The sequence below is a fragment of the Siphateles boraxobius genome, unplaced genomic scaffold (assembly GCF_051911475.1).
Source record: "Siphateles boraxobius isolate OS27281-9 unplaced genomic scaffold, OSU_SipBor_1 269, whole genome shotgun sequence".
NCBI lineage: Eukaryota > Metazoa > Chordata > Actinopteri > Cypriniformes > Leuciscidae > Siphateles > Siphateles boraxobius.
In genome coordinates this window covers 1015356-1038328 of record NW_027508886.1, presented here as the reverse complement: position 1 = coordinate 1038328, position 22973 = coordinate 1015356, and the positions used below count along the sequence as shown (strand labels likewise).

Here is a 22973-nt window from a genome sequence, read left to right as displayed (position 1 = left end):
TGTCTGGGTTAAGGACTAGTGACAATGACCCAGGTGCTGAAATGGGCTGCACAACTCCTGATGCTGTGGGGGCAGGTGCAATGGGGCACACCATGGTGGTGGCAGCAGCAGGCCGTCGACCTGGTCGCAGAAGAGGAGCCTGTCCTTCTCGATTTGGCGGAAGGGTAAATGTATGTTTTGGGCGTGAGGTCGATGCCGCTTCATCCAATTTTTCCCTCGGTGGAGGAAGCTGCGTATCAGCCACAGCAATTGGGTCAGGTGGAGTCTGTCCCTGAGCGAGGACACTCATTTCCTGTTTTTTCTGCTGCCGTTGAAACCTGAAAATAAATTACATGTATTATATATATGTTTAAAAAAGTATTCAGTTAATTTGAAGAAAATAATGTGCCTTGCTTACCACTGAATGAGTGTCTTCTGGTTTAGCTCAAACAGCTGGATCATTGTTTCATCCATCAGCCTGCGATTGTTAAGCACCAGCTCTCGGATATGGTGGTAATCCGAGAGGATTTTAGACCACCTGGGGCGGCAAACTCCAGCCTTCTTGGTCGGCGACGTGTATAAAGCACACAGCTTTGTACAAATGGCCTCAACCAAGCGGCTGGTGCTGGGCCACTGTGCTGGTCCCCCGGGATGTCCAATCAGACACCGTTTTACACTCTCCACACCCGGTGTGACTCCGGACCGCTTTGGTGCCTTAAAGCGTCCATGTGTCAGCTGAGGCTGATGTCAAGGCTGATAGTTGACCCGCTGTTTGTCTATGTCATGGAGAGCTGTCCACAGCTGAATGGCCTCTGTCACCTGCAGGTCAGTGAGGTAAGGAGCCTCACGAAGACCAACCAGGTAACCAGCCATATCCTGGACCTTGTCCCACCCAGCAATGCCATCGGGCCCAATGACTGCTCCCCAGTAAATTCAGATTAATGTTAATATATGTGGAATAAAACGAGATTGAAATTAAATAAAGCCCTTAAAGTGTTTTACCTGAGCCTCGTCGGAGAAACTGCTTCCAGTGTCAGATGGCTGTGACAACACTGAAGGGGCAGGGGCAAGTTGGTGTCCTTCTCTAGTTGATGTGGATGGCTCAGCCAGTGACACGTCAGCCATTGATACATCAGCCGGTGATGCTGGGGACTGAGGCTGAGGCAAAGATGAGGGGCTGTTTGCGAGATCATGGCAGGGGTCATTCTCGTACAGCACTGGAACTGTGATGTCCTCCCTGATCTCTTCCTCAAACCCCTCATCTTGCAGGTCTTGGTCATCAATTTCCTCCACCAGCCTGTCTTCATCCTCTGGGTTCTGGAGCACTGGAGTCAGTGTTTTGCCAGTCTGGCTGTAAAGGTACTCTATTCCTAGCAATTCACCTACGAGAATAAAAGGGGAAAAAAATGTCTTAATATTTTGTCTAGTACATTTAAGGCTAAATTGATACTTAGTAGAGTATTACAAAATAACAAATTAATGAATGTCTTGCCTGTATATACTCCAGGAGGGCGATAGCGCTCATCCCAGGGCTTCCCAAAGACTGTCTGGCTAAGCTGGTCCACAAACTCTCTCATGGCACTGCCATATGACCGGCTGGAGGACGCTCCTTTTATGGCATCTTCCATCCGGTCATCATTCCAACGCATCAAGCCCTCAAGGAGATAGGCTTGACAATGCGCATCACTGGCACTGGTTCCTAAAAGTAAAAAAAAAAAAAAAAAAAAAGGGTTTTATATGTCACATATGTACAATATATTTACTACACATGAGGTGCTATGAAGTAGCTGGTTACATGTAATAGAGTTATGTAATTACATAAAAAAAATTATTGTCATTATAACCAGAGTTATTAGTGATTTGTGAGGCAAGACAGCTTTGTCAATGTTTTTTATGACATCAGAAAAGAACTGTAAAAGTGTGACATTTATTAATGTGACATTAATTTAACGTAATGGAAGCAGTTACAGTGCTTATATTTTTTTACAGAAAAATTACTAATCCATATGTATGTAATACCTGGAATAAAACGGTTCAGGTGGAGGTGGAATGACTCCAAGGAGGTAGAGCCTCGAGCACACCTGTAGCAGCACAGCTCCACACCGCCTTTCTTCAGTGTCCCCTTCTTTATGTAGAGCGGAAAGTGCTCTGGGTCTTGGATACACTGTACATGCTTCTGCTGTTCTTTCCATATCTGCTGGATCCGTTCATGGTTCAGAAGTGGAACTCCCAGAGTATCCTTCCCGTCCGCACTGTCAAACTGATCAATCAGTGACCCAATCAATATGGTGGTATCCTCCTCCCCCCTGGTCCTCCTCCGGCAGTGCAGTGCCAACTCCCTCCGGTTAATGCGAGCACTGACCGCCTTTTCTGAGATGTAGCCAGTCTTCTTTGCTGCCAGCTCACCCTCATTTGCACGGTGAAGAGCAGCCACATCCTCTGAATCCCACTGGAATATGGACATGGATAGACGTGCCATGAAGATCCCATAGAGCGGATGAGCCTCTGTCGTGACACCTGCAGCAAATCGCAGCATGAAATGCCAGATGTCCAGGCGCACTTCAAGCTCATCCCACTCCGAAAACATGGCCTTCACCTGAGACTGGCCGTGCTGACTGCAGCAATCTCTGTCCACGTACATCACCTTTGGGGATGCCTCTCCTGCCTCTCGGTAGTGTTTCATTAGGCTAGCTGCCATGGGGTCCAGTGCATGTCCCTCGGCGGCTGTTAGGACAGAGACAAGGACTTGGCCGTGTTCGTTACCAACATTTGTGCACCAGGCAGCTGTTCCTGAAGCAGCACCGGCAAGTTTTTTTGTGACCTATTGAAGAAAAAAAAGATTAAAAAAAAAAAAAAAAAAAAAAAACTCATAACTGTTCATTATGTACACACACACATATCCATATCTGGACAATTTCTGGATATAAACAGGGCTGTGATACCTTTTTTGTGGAGTCCATCTTGAGAACACAGCCAAATACAGATGTTATTTTGGCCTTGACCTCGTCCAGTCGCCCCAGAACATCCCTGGCATACACAGCTAACAGCCACTTAGGTTTAGGAAGGGCAGGTAAAAGGGGAGGCTCAGCAAACACAGGAGGCTGCACAAGGGAGGACCTTGTGAATGGTTCACAGGCAGTCAGGTACTGCAGGACACGCTGTGTCCATGGCTCACTGTGTTGTTCCATCAGCTTCTTGTAGAGCTGAGTCACACTGTTGCCCAGTGTCCTCTCCCTCATCATCCTCACCACCCGGTTGTCACATGAGTATCTAAAGAAACAACAGTATAATCATGCAAATGCTTTGGTTGGAAAAAATAACACAAATAAAAGCGCCTAATAATGAATGATTGTCATTATGAATTACCTGTATGTCAGCAAAGCTGGAAACTGACTGCGGTGGCCCATATCCAGCTGTCCTAAGATGTCCTCGTTCCAAGCTGGAAACTTCTTTTTGCAGCGTTTGCACTCCAGATACTCAGTGGCAAGGTCATACCACCCATCAATGTCCAAGACCTTGCGCACGGTACGGTAAAGTCCTGCCGCTGTAAGTCTGTGCTTACCACAGTCTGGGCGAACGCAGACAAGAGGAAACAACCACATCTTTAGCGGCATCCATAAGAAAATGGGCCGACAGAAGAAGAGGTCAGGTGAGGCGGGTGGCTGGGTGTTTATTAAAGGGGGCTGAGGAGGATACCACCAAAGCTTCAGCTGGGACACTATTTCTGGCTTTCCGGTTCGCATGTTGGCCTTAAACAGTGTGTTCCGGATCCACTCATGCTGGAAAGGTGGAAGATGATCTTTCCAGTGACTAGGAAGCTCAGCTGGTGGCTGATGATGAGGAAGAGCTGGTGTCTGTGCTGTTTCCGCTGATGGAGACGGACCGGCACAGGCCTCTGAGTGAACAGTAACATAAACAATATAAGGATGACTGTTATTTGATAGTAATATGCCATAAATGCAGTCCACAAACAGCCGGCGAAGCAGTAATTTTAAACAAGTATTAATAATAATTATGATTACATTTAGGAATAACAGTGAAGAAAATGGTATTAGTGTCAAGAAGCAAAGAACACAGTGTACACTTTATTGATGTAAGGAATATGGGATCAATATAGCTCTATGAGAATGAGGATTAGATGGAATGAAAGAAGGAAAATGAGTCGTGATGAATTCAGTAAAAAAAAGTATGATGCCCACAGACATGAAGCATGCACACAGACACAATAAGGAAAAACTGTTCCTCTAATTATTAGAACAATGAATCTCCACCATCCTGTCTGCTCAGGTTGAGTGAGTGAGAAGAGCAAGCGGTGTGAAAAAGTTATCCAGTGATTGTTTAGCAACAGGTAAGTTCGGAAACGCAAATAAATACACTGACACCTTTGGACATCCTTAAGGTTTGGAAGAAGTGCACTCAAAGAATGCCTCCCGCTTGAGGCATGATGTCACATAATTCTGTATTGTAAACAAAAAATATTTAAAAATGTTTATTTATTTTCAAAAATAATGATTCTCAGTGGGTTTCCACAAAACATTCTTATAATATTTGCATTTGTGTCATATGCCACACCTGTATTTAGCTGTGCTTCACATTGTGATGCAGCAAATACCAGCTCCTCATCATCATCTTCAGCAGTGGGAATGGAAGTGCCTGGAGCACAAATGTTAAAACTATTACTGTGATCAATACATGGAGACAAACATATGTAAGATGTTGCTTACTTACCAGTAGCGAAAAGCTGCTTTCGGACCAAATGTTTGGCTGGGGGTTCTGCTGCCGGAGGAGGTAAAGTGGACTGCAGTAATGGATCTGGAAACAACAAGTGGACAAGTTTGCCATGACGATAAATGAATACATGTAGAACTGCTTTAGGGAAAATTCTATATTTACACTCCTACTCACAGGGTTTAACTGGTGACATTAGTTTTTTTGCCAGCTGTGAAGGTGACAAATGTTTGCCACGCGCCAACAGTGCTTTCACAGTGGCGGTCAGCTGTAAACCAGTTTGGATGGCTGTAGGTGGACGTGCAGAGGCACTAGAGGTTGCAGGTCGACGTGCAGAGGTACTGGAGGCTGCAGGTGGACGTGCAGGCTGATGTACACTGGTGCCCATATCAGAAGCCCGTCTTTTCAGGACATACGCCTTGAAAATGGCCATGTTAGTGTTGGGCCTGGCATCTGCCTTAACCAAGTACCTGATGAGGGATTCGGCCTCATTGCTCTGGTCTTCATAAACATCCTTCATGGACCGGCCCTGAAAGTCACCAAACTCCACCATCAAGCAGCCCTGGTCTCCAGTTGCCCGGGCTTCTGCTTGCATTTCCTGCTTCCTCTTATACTACTCTATTTCTTCTGCCATCTCTCTAATATGAGAAGTGTACTGTAGGAACAGTTGTTTATTTTCTGACAGGGGGGTTGTCTGCGCTTTCTCACTGGAAATGCTGAGCACCAAATACACTGCGTACCCCAGAGAGTTTTCCAGGAGCCATCTAAATCTCTGACCCTGGTACTTCCCAAACTGAAGTTTGCAGTGAGCCAGTACTAAAAACTGGTCACTGGGATCTCCACCGTTTGTGCAGACAAAAGTACTTGCCTCTGCCAGCACCTCCTCCTTCGATTTGGCCCTTCCAGACACCACATTTTGAAGTTGCTTCGCCTCCGCCGATGGCGCCATGAGGAGACGGTTTGATGTTGCTGACTGGCGACGAAAAATGGGGTATGCGTACATTTTCTGAAATGAAAATCAGAAAGAGACTATTACCTCTGTCAATCTAAAAGATACCTGTATGTTAAGTGTGTTACAATAATTTAGCAAACTACACAGCAGGACTTAAATCATGTTTATCAGGCATTTTGGGTGACAATATGGAAAGAAATTATATGAAATATTAGATATTATTATGAAAATCTTGGCAATTACTACTAACTCCCATTATTACACTTCTTTTTTCATTACATGTTGCCCCAAGAATACATTAATATGCAAATTAGATACATAGATACATTGTATAATATGGGAAAACCCACTTATGGCCATTTTACACACATATTGCATAAAGCAAAATGGAAGTCTATATCAAATCAATCTGTTATCTTTTATAACATAGTTGGGAATCATCTTCATACAAAGTTTGGTATATAAAATCCTGAAACCTAAACAATTTCAGGATATAAAACACTGATATAATTAAGCTATATCCTCCTGAGACCAAAAAAAGTTTAGTTAATTTAGTATTATGTGTGTCATTACATTGTTTAGAGCATAAGAAAGTTTTTTGCAAAAACGTTTTTTTTTTTAAATAATGTTCATATAGGTTATACTATGTCTTCTGTAGAGGACACTAGGACTCATTTTTTATTATTATTTTATTTAAAGACATGAATAGGCAAAAACAATGTTTTTTTTTTAGATCACGTCTTTTTAAATATAATAATAATAAAAAATGAGTCCTAGTAGTGTCCTATACAGAAGACATAGTATAACCTATATGAACATTATTAAAAAAAAAAAAAACGTTTTTGCAAAAAACTTTCTTATGCTCTAAACAATGTAATGACACACAAAATACTAAATTATTACCTAAACTTTTTTTGGTCTCAGGAGGATATAGCTTAATTAGCGGCCGGCTAATTAACTTAACAGTAGCTACATGTTTTCTTTTCTGTATTTTATCATGGGAAAAGTTACAGGTTCACAGGTACTGAAGTAAACCTCTAATATACACGCTAGCTAGCTATATTGGCATGTCTAATTTTCCAAAAATACACAATGTATATGAATAAATATTAAACGATTATACAGTAATGAAGAATAGCCTTACCTGTTGCAAAGATGACAATAATAGGAGCCGCTGATTGGTCAAAAGTACGTCACAGAAGAGAAACACGATTGGTCAAAAGTAAGCCATGGGAGAGAAACGCGATTGGTCAAAAGTAAGCCACAGGAGAGAAACGCGATTGGTCAAAAGTAAGCCACAGAAGAGAAACGCGATTGGTCAAAAGTAAGCCACAGGAGAGAAACGCGATTGGTCAAAAGTAAGCCACAGCAGAGAAACGCGATTGGCTCACGTGGGCTTACTTTGGGCTTACTTTAGCTCAATCGGTAGGAAGCAGCAAGCGCAAGCGAGAGGTAGCGGGATCGATGCCTGCATTCTCCAGTGCTGTCCATCCTTTTTACGCCCCCCTTCAAGGGGCACTACCTAGATGAGCTCTTGCGGCTCAGTGCTGCCGAAAAAGTTTTTTCGAACGAGGTACTGCACACATTCCTGGCAAAAGAAGGTCCCACCGAGATTTGAACTCGGATCGCTGGATTCAAAGCCCAGAGTGCTAACCATTACACCATGGAACCTTGGCGTGTGTCAACTTTTCCCATGAGCAGCAGAGATTTAAATCATTGAGTCCTGAAGCACGATAGCAAGGAGCAAATGAAGCCTTTGCTTTTTAAGCCCATGTTTCCCCAATTCCGACTCGGCTTGAGAGTGTCAATTTCACTGCCATGTCACCAGTTGCGCATCACCTCTGTTTTTTCCCTCCCTTCTTGCTGCTGCCGGGCCGGAAACATTTCAGCTTCCATGGCTTAAAGCGCAATTTTTTGATTAAATCTACAATTAAAAGGTAGCCTGTGCAAAGTTTCCAGCACAGAGGAAATGCGGCCTCTTTTTTGTGGTCATTGGAAATCACGCTGCCGGACCTGCACACGAATAATGAGAAGCTTACTTACAGGAGCCTGGTCTGCAACACTGGACCCAGTTGATGTTGCAGGAGCAGAGGCAGCACTTGGCTGGACAGAAGGCTGTGGAGGAGACTGCAGAGGAGGCTGAGCAGGGCGCAGAGGAGGAGACTGCAGAGGAGGCCGGGCAGGGCGCACAGGAGGAGACTGCAGAGGAGGCTGGGCAGGGCGCAGAGGATGAGACTGCAGAGGAGGCTGGGCAGGGTGCAGAGGAGACTGCAGAGGAGGCTGGGCAGGGTGCTGCAGTCCTGTGTGTGGCTGTAGTGAGGATGGTCCTGGTGCAGAGGGACAGGGGTTGAAGGCCTTGCTGGAAAGATGGGAGTTGCTCTTTCCAGTGGACAGGAAGCTCTGCAGGCGACTGGGACACCTGGCCAGGGGTCCACGATGCTGGAGGAGCAGGATAAGGGGCAGGAGCAGGGGCAGTAGCACGAGCCGGGGCAGGAGCAGGGCCTCTCGAGCCTGCAGTGGCTGGAGCGTAAAAAAACACAACAAAATTATCTTATTGTTTTAGACTTTCACTGCATGACTTTCTCAGCTCTGCTGGACAGCTACTGCGATTACAAGGTTTACTGCAAAGCATGTATGATTAGTAGAGAGATGACATGATGATGAAAAGATGGAAGGAAGCAGTGAAAATCATCCTGTTTTTCATCCAAGCACCATTAGAAGAAATACAAGAAGAAAAAAAGATGGGATCAGCCAAGTGTGAAGCGAAGCAGACTAAACACTACAACAGCCACTTATTCCAAGGGGAGTGGGGGAAGTGTGAGATGACAAGAATGAGCTTTACTCAGTGATTACGATAAAAAATGAAATAAAACCTTTTACATACACCTTTAAATTATCTTTTTTCCTTTGAGGATGTTCACTCAAAGAGTGAATGTAGATTGACACCTGAGAAGTGCCATTCCTCCGTGTAGCGACTGACCGAATCCTGTTTTCCTTTCACTACTGAACAAATATGAACACATATATGTTTAATTCACAAAACCTTGAATCATGTGAAATGGTGCCCCAATGTCTGCCAGCAGGTCATTGATTAACTCCATTTATTAAAGAAAGATTACCTAACAGGATCATCTTCTGTAACTCTCCCTCTTGCTAGGTCATAAAACTTTATGACCCCCAAAAGGAATTCCAAGGGAATCACAGCTCCCACTTGAATTCTGATGAAGAAAGACTAATAGACTCTGCAATCTTATATTTTCTATAAGTATAACGACTTAAGAAATGTATAAACATGAATTTGATCTTTCCTAGGTCATGGTAGCCGGTATTATGGCTTTATAGTCGTGTGAGTGAACATTAAATGTGTGTAATTCTGCATATGAATGTAACTTTATGTTTCTTCTACTCGTTCCGGCCATTCTTGGTACCTGTTTGACCGTCTTGTTTTGACTAAACCAGTCATACATAGGATATTACATTAAAATGTATTGTTCTGTGTGTACAATCTTTCTGGCTAGAAATGACAAAATTTTATAGCATCATCAATTATCCTGACAAGGCCTCCTCTCTATAAGAAACTGACACAGGAGTTTCTCAAGAGAGCACTATCCCTGTGAGAGGTTTCCAGTCCCATGGCTCCTTAGGGAGCTTTACACCGCGTTTCTTTTCTATTCCTTTCTTTACTAAGTTTTATTTTCATTTTCGCCTCTCCCTCCCGAGGGAGATGAACTCTGAACTATTTCCTTGGTAACTTCACGTTCGGTGAACCTTTAAAACTTCACGCGAGTCTGCTCGGCCCGGAAGACACGAGAGAACAAGCCTATAGCACCGAAGGACAAACACGCATACGACTCTGCGTTCCTCAGCAACACAAAGAGAACCATATACACAAGTATAGGTTATTGATTTGATTTGATTGATGTGATTTCTTGTTGCCTCTCTAAGGGTTATTGTCTGTGATTTTTGCCATGCTGCGATCACCCCGGTGATCTCTCTCATCCTGACCGTTAGTTTCACTTTCTCATCCTCTATCTCTCTCTCTATATATATATATATATATACTTCACTCTCTCTCTCTCTCACTCAATCTCTCTCTCTCTCACTCCCGTTGTTATTCGTTTGTCTCGTTAGTTTTACTGTTTATTGTACATACATGTATCCCTGGTTTAAATGTAGAATTCTGTATCCGTAGTTTCTTTTTATTAAAACCATTATATTCTTGATTGCTAATTGTCTAAAGTGCTCATTTTTACAAAGTCAATGAAGTGTTCGACCCTTTAGCTACAAAGCTTTACAATTCGTTACTATTTCAGTAACCTAAATTTTATAATAACAAGAAGGTGATTTTTCATGGCCAGAAAATAGCTTTTTTGGAATTATAAGAAAGAGATAATTTTTGTTGAAAATTGATAAGTTAATCTTACGGCCGTTTGCTGGACAAACAGATTGTTCGATAACTAAATTAATTCCATTTAAGGTTATCTCAAATAATCGATCTGTAATAAGACTATTGATATATTAATGACGAACCATAACCCATTATGGTGATCATTCATATATACAATCGATCTATTTTCAGCTTCGATAATTTAACTGTAATGTGCAATATATTAATCATTCATGATTAATTATTAAATTCCCTATATATAATTTGAGCTAATTTAATGTAAGACTCATTGTCGCTACATCTGTGTTGTGAAATAAAATAATATGTAATTTAAAAAAGACTGTTTTGTTTTATTTGTAATTGTTTGTAAAATATTGTTTAAGATTTACATACCTTGAGGAAGTTGTTCCTCAGCTTGCGAGGCTACAGTTGCCATCTCCAGGTCATCTTCCTCCTCAAAAAAATCAGTAGCAGCAGAGTCTGTAAAATAACATAAAACACTAAGCACATGTCACCAACACACTTGTATGCGTTAAACAGATACTCACCACATGTAAAGAGCTGTCACCGGGCTGCGGACTCAGAAGCAGGTGGTACACGTGGTCCTGCAGCTGTTGAACACGTATTTTCGTTAGACATATATACTGCATAATATATACTGTAATGATTTTAAAGCTTGCAAATCACTTACAGGGTTTGGCTGGAGACAAAATCTTTTGTGCCAGCTGTGAAGCAGATAAATGCTTCCCCCGCGCCAACAGGGCCTTCACATTGGTCGCCAGCAGTGGCCTGTTCTTAGTGGCAGTAGGTGGAGGAGGAACAGACACAGTGGCAGTGGGCACAGCAGCAGTGAGGACAGATGCAGTGGGCACAGTGGTGGTGGGCACGTGGGCTGGAGCCTGCCTCTTCAGCACGTATGCTTTGAAAAGGGCCATATTGGTGTTAGGCCTGGCCTTTGCCTTCTTCAGGTAGGTGATGAGAGTCTGGGCCTCCTTGCTTGGGTCCTCATACACCTCCTTCATTGACCTAGCCTTAAAATCCCCAAACTCCACCATCAGACATCCAGAATCTCCTGTCCTCTGGGCCTCCTGCAGCATGGCCTGTTTTATCTGATACAACTCCACAGCCTCGTTACCTCCCTGATCTGCGAGGTGTATCTGAGGAACAGGTGTTTGTTCGCCGACAGCGGGTTGTCCCTCTCCTCCTCCCCCAAAATGCTGCTGACCAGATAGCAGGCATACCCCAGTGAGTTCTCCAGCAGCCACAGGAACCTCTGACCCTGGTGTTTCCCAAACTGGATCTTGCAGTGAGCCAGAACCAGGAACTGGTCTCCAGGATTCCCTCCATTCTGCCTCACAAAGGCAGTGGCCTCAGCCAGGACCTCCTCCTTACACCTGGCCCTCCCTGCCAACACGATCTCCCTCCTATTGGCCTCCTCAGTATGCCCCATAAGGAGTCGACCCTCAGAGGTTCTTGTGTGTGAAAGGACACAGGCATAAACAGAACGTTACATAGCTGTCATATTCCAACTGAAAGTATTTTACTACAGCATTTGTTTTTTATGTAATTAATTATTATAATATTATAATAATTAATGATTATTATTATTATGAGCATAAGCATTATTGTTTTTTATACAACTGTGAATCACTTTGAATTGCCTTGTGTACAAATTGTAAATAGTGTGATGAACTTATTAATAAGAAAACAAATAACACTTCTTGGTACAATCTTGCTGGTATCATGCCATGCTTAAATCGTTTTGTTTTGTTTAGCTTTTGTGGCAGAGATTACTAAGAAACACCAAATATAACATAAAGGCGTTTATGACAATTCATAATAATATGATCATCAAACAGATCTAAAACTTAAAATGGTATATCAAATCGTTTTGTATATCTTTTATAACATAGTTGAGAATCATTTGTTGAAACAAAAAAACACTTGTTTTTGCCTATTCATGTCAATTTGCCTATTCATGTCAAAGGATCTGCCCTCATGTTGTTGCAGTTTGTTTATTTAAGAAATTCATAATAAATAATAATAAAGCAAGATACCCTGTTGAAATATGTGTAATGTGTGGTTTATATAAACTGCAAAGGTAAAGTATACTTTGAAACAGATTGTGACCGATGTGAAGGGGGAGGAGAATGTATACGTGCGTCACGTTTAGTAAATAAAACACTTCCGCATAGGATACACCTGTGTATCCTCGCTCATGACTCCTCTGAAAGCCTCCTCACTCCTCGATCCTCGCCTCCTCGCGGTGCAATTAGAGAATTGAGATGTCCTTCAAGATGGCTGAGCTCGATCGGTTTCCGGGTCATAGGATGGAGGACAGAGGAACGAGGAGACGAGGAGGGATATTGAGATGCACCCTATGTTTCCCCAATTCCGACTCGGTTTGAGAGTGCCAATTTCACCGCCACGTCAGCAGTTGCGCATCACCTCTGTTTTTTCCCTCCCTTCCGCGAAGAACCTAAAAAGGTTCTACCGAGATTTGAACTCGGATCGCTGGATTCAAAGCCCAGAGTGCTAACCATTACACCATGGAACCAACACACCCTCCCAGCTGTCTGTCTGAGAGGCAGATAGCGATGAGGCTAGGTGGAATCAGGTAGCCTAAAGGAGGCGGGCGTGGCTCCTCTGCCGAAACCCGAGATTGAACCAGGGACCTTTAGATCTTCAGTCTAACACTCTCCCAACTGAGCTATTTCGGCCAGGTACTTCTGCTGTTTAGCCTGGCAAATGAAGGTCCACCGAGATTTGAATTCGGATCACTGGATTCAGAGCCCAGAGTGCTAACCCTTACACCATGGAACCTCGGCGTGTGTCAACTTTTCCCATGAGGTGCAGAGATTTAAGTCATTCAGTCCAGAAGCGCGATAGCAAGGAGCAAAAGAAGCCTTTGCTTTTTAAGCCCATGTTTCCCCAATTCTGACTCGGTTTGAGAGTGCCAATTTCACCGCCACGTCAGCGGTTGCGCATCACCTCTGTTTTTCGCCTCCCTTCCGCAAAGATACTAAAAAGGTTCCACCGAGATTTGAACTCGGATCGCTGGATTCAAAGCCCAGAGTGCTAACCATTACACCATGGAACCAACACACACTGCTAACTTGCTGTCTGAGAGGTGGAATCAGGTAGACTAAAAGAGGCGGAGGTCGTTACTCTGCCAGACCCGGGATTGAACCAGGGACCTTTAGATCTTCAGTCTAACACTCTCCCAACTGAGCTATTTCGGCCAGGTACTTGTGTGGTTTAGCCAGCATGGTTGTATGGGAGACCGCCCGTCATTTTTGAGAAGAGCAGAGCGAAGGTCCCAGAGAGAAAATGAGTGGCCCGTACGGGGATCGAACCCGCGACCTTGGCGTTATTAGCACCACGCTCTAACCAACTGAGCTAACCGGCCTCTCTCTGGCACATTTTATCCCCAAATGCTCAGAAATATCCTGGTTGCCCTAATCAGGCTGAAGAGATTAAAAGCAAAGCCTAATAATGGGCTCGTCCGGGATTTGAACCCGGGACCTCTCGCACCCTAAGCGAGAATCATACCCCTAGACCAACGAGCCGAAACATACATCCTCCCTGCTGCTGTCGGGCCGCAAACATTTCAGCTTCCATGGCTTAAAGCGCAATTTTTTGATTAAATCAACAATTAAAAGGTAGCCAGTGCAAAGTTTCCAGCACAGAGGAAATGCGGCCTCTTTTTTTGTGGTCATTGGAAATCACGCTGCAGGACCTGCACACGAATAATGAGAAGCTTACTTACAGGAGCCTGGTCTGCAACACTGGACCCAGTTGATGTTGCAGGAGCAGAGGCAGCACTTGGCTGGACAGAAGGCTGTGGAGGAGACTTTAGAGGAGGCTGAGCAGGGCGCAGAGGAGGAGACTGCAGAGGAGGCTGGGCAGGGCGCAGAGGAGGAGACTGCAGAGGAGGCTGGGCAGGGCGCAGAAGAGGAGACTGCAGAGGAGGCTGGGCAGGGCGCAGAGGAGGCTGGGCAGGGCGCAGAGGAGGAGACTGCAGAGGAGGCTGGGCAGGGCGCTGCAGTCCTGTGGGTGGCTGTAGTGAGGATGGTCCTGGTGCAGAGGGACAGGGGTTGAAAGCCTTGCTGGAAAGATGGGAGTTGCTCTTTCCAGTGGACAGGAAGCTCTGCAGGCGACTGGGACACCTGGCCAGGGGTCCACAATGCTGGAGGAGCAGGATAAGGGGCAGGAGCAGGGGCAGTAGCACGAGCCGGGGCAGGAGCAGGGCCTCTCGAGCCTGCAGTGGCTGGAGAAAAAAGAAAAAACTTACCCACTTACAGGGTTTGGCTGGAGACAAAATCTTTTGTGCCAGCTGTGAAGCAAATAAATGCTTCCCCCGCTCCAACAGGGCCTACACATTGGTCGCCAGCAGTGGCCTGTTCTTAGTGGCAGTAGGTGGAGGAGGAACAGACACAGTGGCAGTGGGCACAGCAGCAGTGAGGACAGATGCAGTGGGCACAGTGGTGGTGGGCACGTGGGCTGGAGCCTGCCTCTTCAGCACGTATGCTTTGAAAAGGGCCATATTGGTGTTAGGCCTGGCCTTTGCCTTCTTCAGGTAGGTGATGAGAGCCTGGGCCTCCTTGCTTGGGTCCTCATACACCTCCTTCATTGACCTACCCTTAAAATCCCCAAACTCCACCATCAGATATCCAGAGTCTCCTGTCCTCTGGGCCTCCTGCAGCATGGCCTGTTTTATATGATACACCTCCACAGCCTCGCCTACCTCCCTGATCTGCGAGGTGTATTTGAGGAACAGGTGTTTGTTGTCCGACAGTGGGTTGTCCCTCTCCTCCTCCCCCAAAATGCTTCTGACCAGATAGCAGGCATACCCCAGTGAGTTCTCCAGCAGCCACAGGAACCTCTGACCCTGGTGTTTCCCAAACTGGATCTTGCAGTGAGCCAGAACCAGGAACTGGTCTCCAGGATTCCCTCCATTCTGCCTCACAAAGGCAGTGGCCTCAGCCAGGACCTCCTCCTTACACCTGGCCCTCCCTGCCAACACGAAGGAGTCGACCCTCAGAGGTTCTTCGTAAAACCGGGTATGCATACTTAATCTGAAAGGACACAGGCATAAACAGAACGTTACATAGCTGTCATATTCCAACTGAAAGTATTTTACTACAGCATTTCTTTTTAATTAATGATTATTATTATTATGAGCATAAACATTATTGTTTTTATACAACTGTGAATCACTTTGAATTGCCTTGTGTACAAATTGTAAATAGTGTGATTGTAATGAAGCTTCAGGAGAATGAGGATCCATTTGCAGTTTTATTATAATCGTGGTCGTACAATCAGGGTCAATCACCAGCAAACACAACAGTAGAGATAAGGCAACTCGTAATCCAGAAACAGGCATAAGATCAGGGCAGGCATTAAACTTACATAAATCAGTCCAGTATAGAATATAGTCCAGGGCAGGCAGCAAAGAATCAAGATGAGAATAGACAGTCCAAAAGTAATCCACGGGAAGACAAAACACGGGAAGAAACGCTCAGAGATGATTACCAGGGTAAATACAAAACTTCGCAAAGAAGGAGAGTCTGAGAGCACCTTAAATAGTCCACTGATGAAGGTCAGGTGCAAGGTAATCAGTGCCAGGTATGTGGGAAATGTAGTTCAAATGGTTTAATATTCAGGAGAGGGTTCCCTCTGGTGGTGAGCAGGAGGAACAGTGGGAGTCTCGTTTGTGACAGAGCCCCCCCCTGCGAGCGGCTCCTGACGCGAAGAGGCGAACAACGCCGGGGTCTTCCTCGAGGTCGAGGGGCCGGTTTTTCCGGGTGCGTCCTATGGAACTCAGTCACGAGTGTGGGGTCGAGTATGTCATCTGCATTAACCCAGGATTGCTCGTCCGGTCCGTACCCCTCCCAATCCACCAGATATTGGAGGAGCCTGCCCCGGCGTCTGGAATCGAGTAGATCTCGAACCTGATATGCCTCCTCGCCGTCCACCAAGATGGGGCCCTGGTCACTGGTCTGCTCCTCCTCCTCCGCTCTCGGACCACCAGCGGGTTTGAGAAGTGATACATGAAAAGTGGGAGAGATACGATAATTAGAGGGTAATGCCAAACGAAAGGAAACTGGTGTAATTTGTTTAACAATTTGGAAGGGACCCACATACCTGGGACCGAGTTTCTTGCAAGGAAGTCTGAGGCGTAGGTCTCGAGTGGATAGCCAGACCCATTGACCTGGAGTATACTCGGGATTGGGGCGACGGTGACGATTGGCCTGCAACTTCTGTCTCCTGACAGCATGTAGCAAGTGGGTGTGAGCCTGATTCCAGATGTCTTTGCTTCTCTGGAGCCAATCGTTGACAGAGGGTACTTCGGTAGGTTCCCCTGACCATGGAAATAGGGGAGGTTGGAAGCCCATTACACATTGGAATGGAGTTAGTCCAGTGGAGGGTTTCTGGAGTGAGATCTGTGCATACTCAGCCCACATGAGGAATCGGCTCCAATCTGCTTGGTTCTGATGACAATAGGATCTGAGGAACCGGGTGATCTCCTGATTGAGACGTTCTGTTTGACCATTCGATTGTGGGTGATATCCTGAAGTGAGGCTAATGTTGATGTTGAGTTGTTGGAAGAATGCGGACCATACTCTGGATGTGAATTGGGGCCCTCGGTCCGACACGATGTCCTCAGGAAGGCCATAAAAGCGAAACACAAAGTTGCACAGGAGTTCGGCAGTCTCAAATGCTGTAGGCAGCTTGGGAAGTGGAATTAAACGGCAGGCCTTGGAGAAGCGATCTATGACAGTGAGTATTGTGGTATTCCCATTGGACTTGGGGAGATCGGTAATAAAGTCTATGGCAAGATGGGACCATGGTCGGTGGGGAACTGGCAATGGTTGCATTAGGCCAGATAGTAACTGTCTGAGATGTTTGCTTGTGTTACAGGTGATGCATTCATTAATGAATTTTATTGTGTCTGCACGCAAGGTTGGCCACCAAAAGCTGTTCTGAAGCAGGTGAACAGTGGCCGTAATTCCAGGGTGACCGGAGCTGAGTAAGGAGTGAACTTGCTGTAGTACTTTCTGACAGAGATCCTGAGGTACAAAAGTTTTGTCAGGGGGGCATTCGGGAGGAGGGGTCTCTTGTGAATTGGCTTGAGTGAGCTCTGTCATGATGTCCCACTGAATTGGGGCCACGATTAATGACTCTGGAAGAAGGGTTTCTTTGGATTTAATGGAAGTTAAACAGTCGTGTTGGCGTGATAAAGCGTCTGCTTTGGTGTTCTTTGAACCGGGACGATAGGTAACAGTGAAGTCAAATCGTGTAAAGAAGAGGGCCCACCTCGCTTGTCTGGGATTCAGTCTTTTGGCAGATCGTAAGTATTCCAAATTCTTGTGGTCAGTTAGTATCACAAACGGATGTTTAGACCCCTCCAGCCAATGACGCCACTCCTCCATAGCTGCTTTCATGGCCAACAATTCCCGGTTACCGACGTCATAGTTCTGTTCGGCTGGGTTAAGTTTGCGGGAATAATAGGCGCAAGGATAGAGCTTGGATGGGGATCCGTGCCGTTGTGAAAGGATGGCTCCAATGCCCGTATTTGAAGCGTCCACCTCAACTATAAACAGGAGTTCTGGATCAGGGTGGTGGAGGATGGGGGCAGATGTGAAACGTGATTTGAGTTCTGCGAATGCCTCCTGTGCTGTGGTTGACCAGGTGAGGTGTGATGAATTTCTCTTAGTCATAGAGGTTAAGGGAGAGGCTACCGAGCTGAAATTTCTGATGAAGCGTCGGTAGAAATTAGCAAATCCCAAAAAGCGTTGTAATTCCTTTAAGGTTACTGGTAGTGGCCAGTCTAGAACGGCTTGGACCTTCTTCTCGTCCATGGCGACTCCCTCCTGACTGATGATGTAGCCCAAAAATGATGTGGTAGTCTGGTGAAATTCACACTTCTCTGCTTTGGCGTATAACTGGTGATCAATGAGTCGTTGTAATACTGTTCTTACGTGTTGCACGTGTTCCTCATAGGTGTTGGAGTAGATAAGAATGTCATCGATGTAAACAATAACCCAACGATCAAGCATGTCCCGAAAGACGTCATTGATGAATGATTGAAATACGGAAGGACTGTTAGACAGCCCGAAAGGCATAACCAAATATTCGTAGTGCCCAGTGCTGGTAGAAAAAGCTGTCTTCCATTCATCACCTTCCCGGATGCGAATGAGATTGTAGGCGCTGCGGAGGTCTAGTTTGGAAAAATACTTGGCATTGCGGAGTTGTTCTAGAGCAGCTGGTACCAGAGGTAAGGGGTATGGAAATTTGACGGTGATGTCGTTGAGACCCCGGTAGTCGATACAAGGGCGTAGACCACCGTCTTTCTTCTTAACAAAGAAGAAGCCAGAGTGACGTAGATGCTCTGATGAACCCCTTTGAAGGTTCCTCCTCTATGTAGTTCTTCATGGTTTCTGATTCGGGTTGTGATAGGGGGAAAAGTCGACCCTTAGGTGGTGTTGTCCCTGGTAATAGTTCGATGGAACAGTCGTTTGAGCGGTGAGGAGGAAGTTCCATAGCCTTGTTCTTGCTAAAAGCCTCGACGAGGTCGGAATATTCAATGGGAAGAGTGGGGAAAAGAACAGGTTCGTCCTTTAGCGTAACAGTCTGAATGGAGAGTGAAGGGCTGCCAGTTAAACAGTTGGAGTGACATGACGGGTCCCATTTGATGATCCGACCTTCCTTCCATGAAATGAGGGGATTATGTTGACGTAGCCAGGGGAGTCCAATAATTACCGGGTTATGAGGTGATGTGATGATGTAGAAACGAATTACCTCAGTGTGAAGGGACCCAGTCTGTAGTTGAAGGTCCACGGTGGTGTGCAGAACCCTTCCATCACCGAGAGGCCGTCCATCTAGTGCTTCCACTACCAATTGAGAATTGCAAGAGATTAGTGGGAGTTGTAGTTGTTGAGCAAACTCATGAGACATAAAGTTCCCGGCTGCTCCTGAGTCTAATAGAGCTGATGTGGATATATGATTGCCCTCTAGAGACAATACTATAGGTACTTTGATACAAGAACTGGAGTGATGTGCTTGAACACAAGGACTCACCGAAGAGGAGTTAAGAAGAGGAGGTCTTGTGGGACAAGAAGCCCTCAGGTGGCCCGGTTGGCCGCAATAGAGGCAGAGATGTTGACGTATGCGGCGTTCTCGTTCTTCCGGAGTCAGATGAGTATATCCGAGCTGCATGGGTTCAGTTTGAGAAAGAGTGACTGGGTATTGTGTGCTGGTTGGTACCGTTCTGAGTGGACGACGTGAACGAATCAGATTGTCAATCTGAATGGTTAGCTCGATGAATTGATTCAGCGATCTCCCTTCATCTCGGCAAGCCAGTTCGGAATGCAACTCCAAGCTGAGTCCCTTGCGAAAGAGCAGTTTAAGCGTGCTCTCCACCCAGTCGGTTTGTGCTGCTAGAGTACGAAATGTCAAAGCATATTCTGCTGCGGTACTACTGCCCTGGCTCAACGCGAGTAGTTGATCATCAGCTCTCATACCTCCCTCCGGGTGTTCAAATATTTCCCGGAATCGTTGAAGAAAGATGCCAAATGATGGAAAAGCAGTACCATCCTCTCTCCAAGCCGCCGTCACCCACTCTAACGCCTTGCCAGAGAGGAGTGAGCATACCAAGGAAATCTTGCTGGCATCGGTGCTATACATAGCTTGTTGTTGATCAATGAATAATGAACATTGCAGTAGAAATCCCTTACTTTTAGTTGGGTTACCATCAAACTTATCAGGAAGAGCCAGACGTGGGTTAACTGTGACTGAAGGTGGTGGAGAAGCGTCCACACTCACGTTCGGTTGAGAAGGTGCTGGGTTCGTAAGTGACATTTGCAAACTCTGTAGCGTCCTGACGAGCTCCTCCGTTACTGTAGTTAAATGGGTTAGCTGATGTTGATGAATGGCGAGTTGGTTAGCTTGAGTGGAAATCTCCGTGGACATTTGAACCAGAACTGCTGGATCGTGTGATGGCGAAGTTTTCTGTAATGAAGCTTCAGGAGAATGAGGATCCATTTGCAGTTTTATTATAATCGTGGTCGTACAATCAGGGTCAATCACCAGCAAACACAACAGTAGAGATAAGGCAACTCGTAATCCAGAAACAGGCATAAGATCAGGGCAGGCAGCAAACTTACATAAATCAGTCCAGTATAGAATATAGTCCAGGGCAGGCAGCAAAGAATCAAGATGAGAATAGACAGTCCAAAAGTAATCCACGGGAAGACAAAACACGGGAAGAAACGCTCAGAGATGATTACCAGGGTAAATACAAAACTTCGCTAAGAAGGAGAGTCTGAGAGCACCTTAAATAGTCCACTGATGAAGGTCAGGTGCAAGGTAATCAGTGCCAGGTATGTGGGAAATATAGTTCAAATGGTTTAATATTCAGGAGAGGGTTCCCTCTGGTGGTGAGCAGGAGGAACAGTGGGAGTCTCGTTTGTGACAGTGATGAACTTATTAATAAGAAAATAAATAACACTTCTTGGTACAATCTTGCTGGTATCATGCCATGCTTAAATCGTTTTGTTTTGTTTAGCTTTTGTGGCGGAGATTACTAAGAAACACCAAATATAACATAAAGGCGTTTATGACAATTCATAATAATATGATCATCAAACAGATCTAAAACTTAAAATGGTATATCAAATCGTTTTGGTATATCTTTTATAACATAGTTGAGAATCATTTGTTGAAACAAAAAAAACACTTGTTTTTGCCTATTCATGTCTTTTTAAATATGTATAACATAGTATTTAAAAAGATAACATAAATATGTATACTGGTGTATAACATAGTATAGTATAACATATATGAATTAAACTTTTTTTTTAAAGGTTTTAGTAAAAATCTTCTTGTGCTCAAAATAATGTAATGAATGACACAAAAAAATACTAAATTAACAACAACAAAAAAATGGTTTAAGGAGGATATAGCTTAATTAGCGGTCGGCTAATTATCTTGACAGTAGTGGCATGTTTTTTACTGTATATCATGGTAAAGTTGCAGGTTCACATGTACAGAAGAAATCGTGTGCTATTACACGCTAGCTAGCTTTATTGGCATGTTTAATTGTCTAAAAACAAACACTGTTTATGAATAAATAATGATCGATTATACAGTCGTGAAGAATAGACTTACCTGTTGCAAAGATGACGATAATTACTACTGATGACGACTACTTCCTGCTCAGCTACTGTTCGGACGCTCTCGCTTACTGCTCCGCGCTTTGCTCTATCGCTTTTATATTTCTATATTTTATCTCCTTTTATCACCTAATTTTAACTTCAGCAAATCAGCACAGTGCTCAAACGCTTGGATTACTACAAAAAAAAGCAGAATTATTTTATTCGACCAGCCTCCCACTGAAAGCTTACATTCCGGGGAAGAGAAAACACAACTGCCTACATTCATAAGGATAAGAAAATGCCTCCTCTGGAATCTACTTGCTGCTCCAACTGCCACAGACTTTTAAAAAGGATTGCAATTCTTGAAACAAAGTTAATTGCGGGACCACCAAACCAGACGGAACACACAACAGAGCTTCGTCATGGACGTCCTCAGCATACAGCCGGTGAGTCCCATGAATCTAGTGCTTCTCGACAGGCCATACTGAGTGTAGAGAAACAAGCCGATCGTTTTACTAACCGATGGCACAAACAGGGTGCGAGACCCAAAGGCACTCGAGACATCAGATTGTCACGAGCATCACATATTACTGCAGTAGCATCCTCTACCCCAGATACGGCTCTGACAAGGACTGCAAACACTGGTCTCCTACCACCGCCTATACATCTTGAGAACAGATTTGAAGTATTAATGAATGAGGAATCCCCAAATTTGATGAATGTGATCGCACACAGACAGAATCAGCCAGTAGCTAACACTGATGCTAACTGGGGCTCAAGGTCGAGCAGACAGCGGCACTCAGCTCACAGTGCAGCCGAGCCCAGGACTCTGATAGTGGGCGACTCCGTAATCAGAAACATTAATAGCAGGGATACAACAACGTGCTGCCTTCCACAAGCAACAACTTCTGATGTAAACAGGGAACTTCAGAACATTCTGATGAAACATAAGACTGCAAATCGACTCATCATTCATGTGGGGAAGAATGATATTCATAAAGAGCAGTCGGAACTTCTTAAAAAGGATTTCAATGAACTTTTTGAAACACTTAAAAGACTGAAAGTTCAAACATTCATCAGTGGACCACTCCCAGCAAGAGGAACAAACAGGTTTTCACGGTTGCTTGGGCTTAATACATGGCTGCAAAAAACCTGCAATATAAAAGGAGTGAACTTTATTGACAACTTCAATCTTTTCTGGAGTCAGAGGCAACTGTTTCAACAGGATGGCCACCACCCAAACAAACTTGGTTCAAGAGTGCTAAAGGACAATATCTACTTCTCCCTCCGTCATCCTTCTGCAATGTGTGCCAATCCACTCAACCTGAATGGCACACACACACCTGGATACAGTATGAATGACCACAGGATTTCACTTCAGCACCTGAATGGACATGCGGTTGACACATCACACAAGGACAGTGATAACACCACTCAGCCACAACATCCTCTGCTCACGGACACAATCTCAGCTGAGCCCTGCCCACAGAGCTCACCACAGACAGACTGTGACATACCAGCACTGCTCCAAGATACAGCACCCATAGACGACTTTCTGGAAAACAGCCAGGGAAACCAGGACAGCATATTACAGCCTCCAATAACACCAGAGCAAAAATCCCTCTCACCGGAAACATTATCACTCTCTCCAGCATCTCCACTTCTGTGCTTCTCAGAGAAAATGGAACAACTGGTGCATGCTGGAACTAGACTATCCCACTCTTTTGCTGCGAGCCCCCAGATACCAACCAAAAAACGCCAGGCCCCA

At 45.0% G+C, this 22973-nt stretch overlaps 6 non-coding genes across 6 annotated transcripts; all 6 read right to left on the bottom strand.

Annotated features, from left to right (window-relative positions):
* Positions 1-7258: 7258 nt before the first annotated feature.
* Positions 7259-7330, bottom strand: trnaq-uug (transfer RNA glutamine (anticodon UUG)). The gene has a single exon. It is a non-coding gene; the product is annotated as a tRNA-Gln (tRNA).
* Positions 7331-12531: 5201 nt separating this feature from the next.
* trnaq-uug (transfer RNA glutamine (anticodon UUG)) lies at positions 12532-12603 on the bottom strand. Its single transcript has one exon. It is a non-coding gene; the product is annotated as a tRNA-Gln (tRNA).
* A 90-nt stretch (positions 12604-12693) lies between these two features.
* On the bottom strand, positions 12694-12766 carry trnaf-gaa (transfer RNA phenylalanine (anticodon GAA)). The gene has a single exon. It is a non-coding gene; the product is annotated as a tRNA-Phe (tRNA).
* A 308-nt stretch (positions 12767-13074) lies between these two features.
* trnaq-uug (transfer RNA glutamine (anticodon UUG)) lies at positions 13075-13146 on the bottom strand. Its single transcript has one exon. It is a non-coding gene; the product is annotated as a tRNA-Gln (tRNA).
* Positions 13147-13381: 235 nt separating this feature from the next.
* On the bottom strand, positions 13382-13455 carry trnai-aau (transfer RNA isoleucine (anticodon AAU)). The gene has a single exon. It is a non-coding gene; the product is annotated as a tRNA-Ile (tRNA).
* Positions 13456-13543: 88 nt separating this feature from the next.
* On the bottom strand, positions 13544-13615 carry trnap-agg (transfer RNA proline (anticodon AGG)). Its single transcript has one exon. It is a non-coding gene; the product is annotated as a tRNA-Pro (tRNA).
* Between the last annotated feature and the right edge of the window lie 9358 nt (positions 13616-22973).